The sequence below is a fragment of the Stegodyphus dumicola genome, chromosome 10 (assembly GCF_044657685.1).
Source record: "Stegodyphus dumicola isolate Sdum_Otavi_A_Nest chromosome 10, ASM4465768v1".
In the NCBI taxonomy this organism is placed as follows: domain Eukaryota; kingdom Metazoa; phylum Arthropoda; class Arachnida; order Araneae; family Eresidae; genus Stegodyphus; species Stegodyphus dumicola.
Window position 1 is genome coordinate 170,170,601 of NC_140777.1, and position 10,953 is coordinate 170,181,553.

The following is a 10,953-nucleotide window of genomic DNA, read 5'->3' on the forward strand; positions in this document are numbered from 1 at the left end:
TTTCTTTATAAAGGGTGGCCACAAAATTGTTATCACCTAACATAAATAGGATAATTTAAAGAGAGGTTGAGTGATACTTTTTGTATACTGTACATGTTATTATTAGAAGTCTTTTTTTTAACACATATACTGTGACATTACCAACATGGTTTACTTTATTTTTTCGTTCTCTTTCTGGCATCATACCTTGAGAATTTGGGTGATGGGAAGTAGTGAATGTCTGTGTTTATGATGTAAAATGCAGATATATTGGTGACCTTAATAATTAAGTTATCAATATGATTCATTCAGTGGTGGTAATCATTATATGTCACAATATTCTAGAGAGTATATCCAGTGTATGTGAATGCATGTGTTTGTCAAGAAACATGGGGACTGGACTGAAGCTGTTTAATAATTCATATGAAGTTATCTATATCTGAGTGAGAGATAGATCTTTTATCATTGCAATATGTATCTGTATATATGTAACTTAAATTAATATCCAATTTAGCAGTAACCCACCCTGTATATAAATTTATAGTCTTGCAAGAGGTTCCTTACTGAAGTATTAAACACCTTGAAGAAATTTTCTTTGAAGTGTTTATTTTCACTTTGCAATTAAGTTCATATGTGTTAAATTAACAATGTTGCCAAATAATGATGAAAAAAAAGGTATTTCAATAATTTATAAATACAGGTGCTCTCCGCTGTGTGAACTTTCGGAAATGTAAACACGTTTTGAGAAAACCAAGACACAAATTCTGATAGATTTGTTGAAATAAAGTTTACTGTGTGCAGTGTCATACAGTGCCATTGTTTTATTTACAATGAAAAAAAAATCTATTCGGAAAAGTTAAAACATTTTCTTAAGAAAGGCATTTCAGAAATTGGTTTTGCTGGCCATTCTAACATGCCAACTCCTTCCACCTCTCATAGAACTTCTTTGTTGTAAATATTCGCTTTATTCATTGAGATTTTAGAAGGTAAGGTCAGAGGTAGACTCACCCTACGCACATAAAGATCTATTATCCTCATCCTTACCCTATCCATACAAAATCCATGCCGCAAAGATAACAATCCAAGATGCATAATGTAAAGCAAATCTTTAATTTTTTTAATAATGTATTAATTTGTTTTAACATTTTTAATTTTTTATTTGATAGTATTTATAACTTTTATATTACGAACATCATTCGAGGATATCTGTTGTGAACATAGTAACATTTTGTGAAAAAATTCATGGTGTGAATGATAGCTCAGAACATAACTCGTTTTTAAGATGGGATATTTCTGTATTGTTTTATGTCAAAAGTAACTCAAGGTGGTTTTTAATACCTTGTAATTGGTAGATTTCAAAATTAAATTTATTCCTACATTAGAATTTAATGTTTATGATGAAATTTTATAAGGCATAGATTACAAGCATCTATATGATATTTTTCTGTTTGTACCATTTTATATATAAGAGCAATGCAGAAATGAACAGAACTTTAAATTTGAGTTCACTCTTAATTTTATTCAACAGTAAAGTTTCATGAGTAGGTAATAAGGTTCTGTATTTATTTAGGTAAAAAAGAACATATTGTATGACTATAAATACATTTTTTATTTTTTATTTTTAGCAGTGCAACCTCAGATTTTTAGCAGTGCAACCTCAGATGACGAATGGTGTCTTGAGTTAAGAACACTGAAGTTGGCAACACATGATTTTTAAGTTTTTTTTTTTTTTTTTTTTTTTTTTTTTAAGTAACCTTATACCGCATAATTAACAAACACTCAGGGCTTTCTGTAAAAATCATTTCCAGCACGAAAGAAATTATAGCCAGATTGGGTTTCAGGTATAAACTCTGGACACTTAAGGGTGTTTTTTTTTTTTTTTTTTTTTTTTTTTTTTTTTTTTGTCTGATATTGTGTCTATATAAAATTATGCACCAAAAGATAAAATTACTGAAGAACCATAAGAAAGAATTCCAATTTCAGAAGCAGTAATAAAAGGCAATTGGACTAGAAATATTTCCCAATATCATCCTGTTAAAACAGTAGCAAGCTGCAAAATAAGCATTTTCAAGTTTTTAAGATACATTACAATTTTAGCCGGAGCCCTAAATAAGATGAGCTCCTTTACCTTTTTTTCTAAAACTAAACCACAATTAAAAAAAAAAAAAAAAAATTCAGAATTCATAGTGTTTTACTTTAACAATAAGTAAGACCTTGCAATACTCTGTTTCCCTAAGATACAAATTCATGAGACATTCAAGGAAAATCCCCTCACTCACATGTGGAAATCTTTCCGTTTAAGAAGCGCATTAAATTTACGAGAACTTGTTCAGGAACGCGTAAATTTCTAGTCATGCCATCGTGTCTTAGTGGTTTGTTATCGACGATTACAGTTAGTTATCCTCGCAGGAAAGGAAATTCATGTGCGTTAAGTGACAGTAAGCATAATAGAGTGAAATACTGAAATGAACTGCTCAAGCATGCTCTATACTATCGTCTTCTCACAGTATCCACTAAGTTAACCAAATACAGGAGGGCGCGAAAAGTGTCACCATCATGGAGGTAGAAAGTAAGGAGAGGCTCTAACCGGTTTTCCCCATACACTTGTTTGAAGCACTGGCGATTCCTTCGTGGTGACCAAAATATTCAGTGTCTTAACTATTAAAATCAATAGGTTTTGACACGATCGGATGTAAATATTTTGTAATTACGTCGTAAATATACATATAAATGTATATATTTCCTTTTTCTACAATATTTCAGAGTATGTGAAAAGAATACATTTTTAAACAACATTTCATTCTGATTGGAATTAAATGCTATACTTTTCACAGAACAGTGTGCTCGGAACGGTTTAATTTGACTCGAATATTTTCACAAGTTTTCGTTAACTACATTAGAAAAAAATTTGAAGTTAATTCGATTTTTTTCAGTTAAGGATTACAACAATTAAGATCACAGTTTATTGTATTATTAATATTAAAATTATGCATTATTTCTTTTCTATTTATAGAGCTTCTTATGCTTTCTCAAATATGACATGATTTTTTTTAACTTCTGAGGCATCTTTTAAATCAAAGTCGATTTATAATTAATGATCTATTCGGTCCATTTCAAATTAGGGTACCTGTGACGATTAGACATATGCACCCTCGGACTTCCCGGTGCTTAATGAGAACTTCCTGTTTTGTTCAGAGACAAAATGGACAGCAGAACTTTGAAGAAAGGTACAGCGGAAACCCCCCTATTCTCCTTTTGATGAATTCTTTTTTTCAGTCAGATAAACAACAACAAATACTGATAGGCAATCAAACATGGAATCAAGTGGGACTAAAATTTAACTGTAAGTCATAATATTTCCGTCTTTTATTTCAGTTTATAATGAGCCTGTAAAATACAATGCCTGGTAGGAGTACTTTTGTGTGCAGAGGGTAATACGACTCACACTACCAACATCTGATGACTAGTAATTATTAACCCGCGAGCGCGCGCACTGCGTCCAAAAGAACCAGTTCTTGTTTTTTGAAAAACATGTTGTGAATATTCAGAAACAATGTGACATTTATGTCAATAATAAATTTTATGATAAAATTTTAAAAAATATGCAAGTTAAAATTTTTAATTTCTCCAAATGCTTTTATGTAACAAAATTTCTTGAAAGAATAGAAAATCTAATTATTTATTAACCACAGGAAAAGAAATAGTATTGTATACTCTTTACTCTTTGTGGATTCTTATTTTCTTTATTAGCACTATAGACACATGAAAATGCAACAACAAATGTGAGCAGCATATTGAAGAAAGTGTTTTTGTGTGTTCCAAATACAAATATTTTTCACATTCGGCGAAACGCATTTTCGTTTTTTTGTACTTTTTTGCTGGACAAACAATGCATTTTTTATTTACTTTTTTTTTACTTCCGGTAATTTTTTCCCTCCAAAAAATTTGTCTTTCTCACACTCGTTTTCAGAATCTATATCACTGTCTGAATCAGAAACATGTGAATTAAAAATTCATGATCACTTCCATCCTCATTTTCTTTAATACATTTTTCGCCAGTTGATACCTCTGATAACTTTTGCAGCATTTCTTCGTTGTATATTAAATAACGTGACATTTTTGCTGCTTTCCATACTATTACAAATCAGCTATGAAATAGTAACAAGAAGGCGCGCTGGATCTAAAAGACCCGATCGCATCAAAATCAGGACTCCGAATAAAAGTCCCAACGAAAAAACTTCAGAAACATAAAGAGGTCGACTTAAAACACAACTATACTGGACCTCCACAACTTGCGTAAAATATGTGCGTTCAGAAAGGTTTGTAATCGTGCGGGTCCTTTGGACCCAGTGCGCGCGTTCGCGGGTTAAACACATTGAAATTTTATTGTATTACTTTATGGTGTTTGACTTGCTTTGGGAGCACCAACTGGTTCCAAACCCTAAGATATATTAAGGAAATTATCGGTATATCTGAAATTAACTACAAAGTCTTGGAAAGGTTTTAAAATACCCTTTTTATTTAAACGCAACTTTTAACATAAATGCACTTCCTGTGCTAACAGGAAAAAAATCGCATTAAAATAACAGTGAAAGTTTGCTCAAAACGGCGTACCACTTTAAATAGCGGCAGCAAATAACGCAAAGCCAAATAGTTGCAAACTTATCAGAGATGGCGGAACTAAAGCAACGTGGCCTTGAGAGGCAGAAACACTCTTATAATCCAAAAATTGCACTTTAAATACTGTCTAACGCATTTACATTTCTGGTGAGGAAACGGTAAGGAGAAGTTACAGTAAAGGCTCAAATTATAAATAACTGTTTAATAAATAAGAGTAACCTTGTATCTTCACCCGCCAGAATTCAAGTAATCGCATCGGAAGTCTTTAACTACCTTGCTGAGATTTTAAACGTAACCGTAATCCAAATCTTACAAGCAAGAATTTACAAAATTTAAATTTTACAGAAGATTGATTTTTGCTGGACAAAAATTCATGACATCATACACTATTTCAATAGTCCCAAGTAGCACACGATGTTGCAAAGTGGTCGTGGTAACTTTTAGGACGTCTTTACAACGTTGCGAAGACGCAAAATATTTGCCGTTGCATCTTGGCAATTTGTCGACATCGCTGAAACGTCATGATATGACCGCTTCTAGACGTGGTCGTTTTAGCATTTTTTTCATAGTTCATCAGCGTTACTTTTAGAATGAAAGGAGACTAAATCTTGTCTGTCAAGAATCCGAAGTCCGCATAAGATTTATTTTACAATGTTTCATTACTTTATTTCATCTAAATATATTAATCTAAGGTAGATTCATCTAATGAAATATAAAAACTTCTGATTTATTAAAGTTAATTAGTACTAAAATATACGTGCTAAATTATCGTTTAAAATTTTGTTAAAATAATTAATACTTAAAATGCCTTTTTATAAATATTATAGCAAAATAGTTAAAAATTAAACTAATCTATAAAGTAAGTTATTAAGTTCTGCATTTTATGTATTTTAAAAAATCGTGTTTCCGAAATCAATGCAAATCACATGTTAGCAATTATTTCACTGCTGAAATATCACTTTATTTATTATTTTTGAATTAGGACAAATTTATTTGAATTAATATGTTGACATAATATGAAGCATTTTACCGCATACAAAGCAAGAACAATTTTCGCGAAGATATGATTGTGCGTGAAGATGTATTCACGGATAAAAATGGGGGGGGGGGATTTTAAGAATTCCGAGAAAACATCCAGTGTTAAAAGACGATGCATATCCATGCATATTTTAACGGCTGTCCAATATATACAACGGAAAACTCACGGACAGTCAGGAGAAGCAGAACGGAAAAATTAATGGAAAAAGAGAAAGAAATATTAACACTTCTCATGGAAAACAACAAAATTAATGGATTTGATAAATTACTAATAAATTGCACATTGTTCGTATTTCTATTCAGTTGAAATAATTCTTCTAGACCATTTAAAAAAGATTCCATTAAATTATCAGAAGAACCGTCGAAACGTTTAATGAAAGCGTATAAATCGCTGAAAGGTTACACTGCATTGCTCTTTATTAATAATAGTATGCTTCCATTGCTGTGGGAAGTAGCTTAATCTGATACATGAATTGAAGATATTGGTGAGAGTGGACAATAATTCTGTGAGGGAGAGCTTTTAAGGCTTCATTATTGATGCTATCAAAGCCTTTTGCTTTTTTCTTCTTAAGGTTTTTAATAAGCTCTTTAATTTCTCTGGGAGAAGTAGGAGAGATATAATCAGTTAATGGGCTACTTTTGATGCTGCTCAGAAAGTGATTAATTTCAATTTCATGATCTGAATGTTTGTTAGGGTGATCTTTGAAAATATTGGCTAATTCATCAGCCATTACTATATTTGCAATATCACTTTCAGAGTGATGTAGGGTGCCCATGTAATAGATAGAATGGGAGGTATTCTTTGAGGGGCTCCTGAGGGATTTAGCTATTTTTCAAATGGAGTTTGGTTCCATTGAGGTATTTTCCATTAATAAATCGCAGCAATTGGATCTGCAATCTTTTATTTCTTCTGTTATTCTTCTAGTTAAGTAGTTGACTTCACGTTATCAGTTGGATTTCTTGAGAGATACCAAATTTTTCTTTTCCTGTTTCTTTCTTTAATTAATTCCAAGATATGAATGGGGACGTTTTGGTACTTCCTATTAGTACAAGGGTAAGTAGATTCTTTAATGGCTTTCTGAATTTTAAAGTAGATTTTAGTGATCTCTTCTTCCACATTTGCATTGTGAAGAAAGTAGGATCTGCAAAGGTAATCTAGTAAGTAGTAAATTAAATTTTATCCAGTTCACTTTGGTTCGGAGTGGTGAAACGATGGAAGATGATAGGAAGGTGATCCGAGCTTAATTCCTCTTTTACCTCTAGAAGGGGGTGCTTGAGATGTTTTTGAAGAGGAGAATGGTAGACTGGGATGAGCAGTTATAACATGAGAATATTTAGACACGTCTGTGACTTAAAGAAGTAAGTTCATATTCAGTAATAAGTAAAATAAGCAGTAATAATTATTTACAATCAGTAGAATTAAAATCCTTTTAAGGATGAGTTCATTGAAGCTTAAAACTTCATAATAGTTCCCTTGAACATTGAAAAAACAAAAAAAAATGAGCTAGATAGAATTACAATTTGTGTGCATGGACGTGTCGTCATATGCACCAATGAGCTGTGAGCGTGCAATTCTTGAATCGAAGGTGCGTCGAGACTGCGATGTAACACAAATTAAATACAGTACAAATTTTTCACTATATCCACACAGCCTTTTGAGTAGGATGTGTTTCCGACTCGCTCGTGCTGTTAACCTTCGATACGTTACCCGCGCGGTTTTTCTGGTGCCATTTTGTTCCCCATATTGGATTACTATCTTGTTTAATGTGATTTTGCGATGTTTTTCTCGACTTTATGACACACTGACTGCTTAATTTGGCGCCTAATTGTGCTAATTCAGTGTGTTCGTCATGGCGGGAAAGGAATTTCCCAAGATTATTTCGAGCTCTGGTGTTAATTCCGGTGCCTACCGGAATCAACTTCTTACGCTTACGGATGACCTGTTAAAATATGCCAGACGTAATTTTGATGATAATTGGCAAGACCTCATAGTTAAGGATACGTATTCGGCTAGGGACTTTGTGAATGCTAAGATACTTATAGACAGTCTTCAAAAGAATATTTCACGTGATGCGAGAACTCTAGAGACCTTTATGGAATTTGTGAAAGACGAGGATGTGATCAAGAAAGCGCACGCGGACTATGAAAAAACCAAAGCTTTCAATGAAGGAATCTACAGCATTGATGAAGGTAAGTGCGATTCTTATGGCGCTCTGAATTTTGTAGAAAACAAACTCTCAATTTGTTTACACTTTTTTCTAATTTATGCTTTCTTTTTTCAGGGCGTCCCATATAAAGTGATTAGCTCAACACAACTTAAAACATTACTTCTAACAAACACACAGCAAAATTTGTAGGTGGTGTGTATTGAGAATGCGGCAAAGCACACTAGGGCTATCTGCCTAAGGGGAGAGATGCCTTCGTGGAGGACTTTCTAAGGGAAAATGGCTCGTATACACGTTACACATGGGGGAAAACTACGAAAACGCCCATGCAGCCAGCCCGTTCGCGGGATTCGAACCTCAGACCGAATTACCAGTGTTCAGCGATTTTACCGCTCGGCCGCTGGTGGGCGCAAAATTTGTAGGAAAAACATAGTAACTTTCGAAGACGTTAAATCTGATCCCTTACTTCTCATTTTCTCATGATCAAATTGGCTGGATCCCTCAGCGTTTATCCCTAAGGGCTGATTGGACCTCTTAAATAGTGATACCCGTAATTTAGTAAAATGCCTCGGTTCTATTCATGGACACGCCTTTGTTCTTAAACAGGGAAAGAGAGCAACGAGTATGTGCCTAAGTTTTGTGTTATTTTTAGATGTTTATTATTTTTCTTTAAAAAGGAATAGAAGCTTTAAAACTTAAAAAAAATGCAGTTTTAAGAATTTTGCACAATTCGATGTTTTACGCTACAGAATTTTAAAATGAATAATTAATTATCATTTTTAAATTTTAGGCCATGAATTCTAGGCCTGAATAAATTTTAAGCTTATTATATGATGTAAATGACTCAAAAAAAAAATGAACGATACTTTCGCACCCTCCGAGGACAACGCTGATGATACCCTTTAATATTAAAATTGAATTTTTTGTTATTTTTCTCTTTGCATTATGATCAAAAAGTAAAATACATTTGTTTTTTAGAAACATATTAGAAGTGTGGAACATCGATTTTTGCAAAAGAAAGCCCATGCCAATAAAATTATTTCCATCGAAAAGGAATGTTGTTGATTCGTGTTTTCGGGTTGATTTTCCACGATGTATATGATCTTAGAATTACATCAAAATTTTATCATTATTAGTATTTCATATATGCTTGCTACTGTTTGTTAAAATCAGTACGGAAAAGCATACAAAGGTTATCTGTCTATGGGACATAGACATACCTAAGCAAAAGATGCCATCCCATTTGTGGAAGACTTTTTAAGGGAAACTGATTTGTATTTACCTTATACATAAGGAAAAACAGTGGCGTAGCAAGCATAACTAGCACCCAGGGCAAAATACCTTTTTGGCGCCCCCCCCCACACAAAAACAACTTTCAGTAATATAATGTATAGAATATATTCGCAATAAGAAAATAATGCAAATAATAATAAAATGCTGAATCTGCCATGAAATACTCAAAAATATATTAAGAAGATATTATTATTAAGATATAGTCACTACCTAACTACACTAGGCTTGGATTCGGAAATGCATCTGTGTCGGCGGAAAAGTCAGACATACGATGATCTAGAATTAATTAAAAAGGTGTTATTTATTTTACATATTTATATAAGTGTTTTTAAAAAGTACAGTTTTAAAACAATTAAAAGTTTAATATACATTATAGATAAATAGATATGTGGCAACTTGCCTACTACAAATCAACTCTGCCAGTCTGGTAACCCATAGCAACCAAAAGCAAAATAATATTTATTCTATTCAATTGTTATAATTATTTAACGATCTGTCTCAAACCAGAATTGGTGACCCGTATTTATTACGAATAGCAACCTTCAATGCTGCACAAATATGGAGTTTATATGTCAAAATTCTGAGCAGCAGTAAGTTATCCAGTGTGATGAGATGCAAGTAAGACATTTCACCTGTCATTTCAAGCGTTGTGCCGCATTCCGGTGAGTCAACATATTTCTGTCATAATTTCAGCGGATATATGTATCGTCTGCTGCATTTGAGCCGCCAATTTGTCTGATTTCAAGTACCAAGAAACTGTGTCACTATATATATATTATTTTTCTATACATATTATTATTGTGCATATTCTATAATAGAATTATTGTGCATATTCTATAATAGAATTATTGTGCATATTTGATTGATCTAAAGTGGTTGACAACGATGCTGCTTCACAATTGGCGCGAGTGGCAGTCAAGCCACCGCCTTTTTGTCGCCGAGACCCATCGTTATGGTTCATTCAATTGGATGCTCAGTTGAGCCCCATTACTGCCGACGAAACTCAATTTTATAAGCGATCGCCTCGTTAAGAGGTTACCATATATGGCTACAGTCCCTGCTAGACGGGACGTTTCTGAGAAACGAGATTCTGGTAGCACTGGTTAAAATGGGAGGATTCCTAGGAAAAAGAGCCCCGCTGGAAGCGAAGTCCCGCCTAGCTACGGAAAAATATTGCGGCTACGCGGGATTTTTTCAAACCTCACTGAAAATGTCTCGGCTGGACCTCAGTCCCGGGTAGAGACAACCAATCAGACGAAAGTTCTGTTTCTGAATGATCACGTGATCCCAATTTGAGCGATAATCGATTAGTGTTTGGCGTTCAAGTCTTTGTAGTAAGTGAGAATGGTAATGTAGCTACGTGTGCTTCGTGGAATTGAGCGAGTTCTGAGAATTGTCCCTTTCGACGTCAATTCCCGCGTAGCCGAAACATAATATGATTGGTCAGAAAAAGCGTTTTGGTTGATGTACTACAAACATTTTATTACACATTTTATCAGGCAAATCAAGAAAATAAATGATTAATTATATTACAATAGTTATTAATTTTAAATATATGTAGTATCTGTAAGTGCGACACAACCACCAGAGGGCCTCACCGATGCGCCAGCAGCGAGGTGAAAGAGGAGTATGACAAAGACTTTCTTCTGCTATCCCACGCGAAGGTGGTGAGATGTTTGTCTACACCTGATGGTGTAGAATAAGGAACTGTAGTTTTCCACACGAAGGTGGTAAATTGACTGTATAATACATCAGCAAGTGCGAGTAAGCACTAATCGGTTATGTGACAAGACTGGCAAAAGCTATACAGAATCCTGTTTATATCAAACGGCACTTGTATTTAATCTAATTTGTACCT